The sequence below is a fragment of the Tasmannia lanceolata genome, unplaced genomic scaffold, assembly GCF_043159265.1.
Source record: "Tasmannia lanceolata isolate RefF3 unplaced genomic scaffold, GAP_Taslan_0.1 ptg000007l, whole genome shotgun sequence".
Taxonomy (NCBI): Eukaryota; Viridiplantae; Streptophyta; class Magnoliopsida; order Canellales; family Winteraceae; genus Tasmannia; species Tasmannia lanceolata.
This window is the reverse complement of record NW_027518684.1, coordinates 21,093,368-21,095,788: the sequence shown is the minus strand read 5'-3', so window position 1 is coordinate 21,095,788 and position 2,421 is coordinate 21,093,368.

Genomic DNA, 2,421 nt, shown 5'->3' with positions numbered 1-2,421 from the left:
TGTCCATGGTCCGACATTGGTCCATCGTGACCCATTTCTTGCCCATTCCGGCATTGGTCCATAAGGACCCATTTCTTGCCCATATCAACATTGGTCCATAGTGACCCATTTCTTGCGCATTCTGGCATTGGTCCATAGTGACCCTTTTCTTGCCAATTCTGGCATCGGTCCATAATGACCCACCATTTCTTACCCATTCTAGCATCGGTCCATAGTGACCCACCCTTTTCTTGCCCATTCCGGCGTCGGTCCATAGTGACCCACCATTTCTTGCCCATTCCGGCATTGGTCCGTAGTGACTCATTATTACTCGCCCATCGAGGCTTGAGTCTTCTCTAGGATCTATGATCCATTGGCTTTTATAAGCCCTCTTGGCGGCATATCAACAAGCGGCGTTTCATCAACAACATTAGGATATTATAACATCAAGGGATATTCATCATCAAAATTCATCAGCGTGCTCAAATCATAGGATTCTATTTTCCTATGGGAATTTCAAGTGAAGGTTTTTATTTTTCATATTGGGGATTTTTATTGTAATCAAATGTATATCGATTTTCAATCCATATACGTTTGGGGGGGCATGTTAGAATATGTGAAATCCACCGTTGGATTAAGTGTAGATCTCACTGTTAGATCTTCTTGTGGGAGATTAGGCAAATTGGTTAATGAGGCAACCCACTAGAATAGGCAGCTAGATTTAATTAGTAAGTAGATTAGATTAGAATATTCCATCATTATCTCTTTCCATAGTCTGCTTGATCTCTTTCTATGTTTATCATGTATGTGCTCAATCCATTTCAAAAAATCATGTATGTGCTCAATATAAGCACACCTTGAGCTCTATTGTAAATCATATGGCTGCAACTCGGGTCGGGCGGGTCGGGTTTTGGAGAACCCAACCCAACCCGAGAAATATCTCAAGTCGGGTCGGGTCGGGTTTTTTTTCGGAAAACCCACGATTCCCAAACCCGGCCCTACCCATGATAAATCTCGGGTCGAGTCGGGTTTTTTCACGTTGACGCAATTTTTTAAGGAAAATTCTTGTTTGGCAAGGCAACTCAACTCATAGAAGCAGAAATTACACTCACATTACACTTGAATCAAACAATGATGTAATTACACTTGAATCAAACAATGCTGTAATCAAACAATGTTGTAATTACAATCAAACAATGCTGAATCAAACACTTGAATCAACTACACTCACATACAATAACAGTGGGGTGTGGGTTTTCACTTTTAACTTTTAACTAACAATAGAAAAAAAATGTACACACTATAACTTATGTAACTCGGGTCGGGACCCTTCAAACCAGGCTCGACCCGAGATTCATGCGGGCTTTTGCTAAACCCGGCTCGACGCGAAACCCATGAAACCTGAACCCAACCCAAGCTATTTTCAGGTCGGGTCGATGCGGGTCAGCTAAAACCCGGCTCGAGTTGCAGCCCTAGTAAATCATCCAACATTAGTGAAAATCTCCAAAAAGAAAGAATTTTAACTAAAAACTAGAATGGGTGTTGTTATTATACGAGGGGTAGGATGTTTCACTAAAGATTATTAAATTTTTATTTTACCGGGAATTTTTTTCCCATCATAGTCCGGTCAACCAAACATGGGATTTTTATTTTACCGGGATACTTCCAGAGAGTTTTTTTTTCCCACCACCAATCTTCCAGGAAGTTTTTTGTTCCACAAAAGTCCCAAGAATTTTTTTTTTTGGAAGAACTGAGTTTCAGCCTTGAGTTCCCACCCATTTGTTAAGAAACAAGTCGATTTTGTCTTAAAAAAAGATGGTTCGTCTAATCTAACAGAAAATGCATAAAAAAAAGAAAAAAAAGATCCTCCATTTTCCTTGAATTGTCTCCATAGATTCAAGTGAGAATCAAAATGGAGAATCCTGATTTACCCAATGTGAGAGAAGAGCATAGTGGCTTTCCTTAAATTGTTACCTTAGATTCAGTAATCAAAATGGCGAATCCTGATTTCCCTAATGTGAGAGGCGATGGAGAACAAGAGAGTTGAGGTGGCGAGTGAGGAGAGTGGGCGAAAATAAAAACTTAATTCTAAACAAGGATTTTTTTTTCCTCTGATTTCTGGCCCCATCTTACCTCACCCTCAAATCTCTCTCTCACTAGCCCTCTATGCCCATGTTTGTTTAGCCACTTGCTCACCCTCTTCTCACTCATGCACTCTTAATTATTTCCTCCCATCCTCCTTGCTCATCTCCCAGCAGTGGATAAACTAATATTCCACGGAATTTTTTTTATTGCTCCCAAACATGGTCTAGGTAAACAACTACTCCATAAAAAAATTTAATTTTTTTTTCATGTTTGCCAATCTTGCCCATCCTTGGGGGTTCTTTGGTTCAACCCCAGCTTTCCTATAAAAAAGACATTTATTATTTTACACCACAAGAA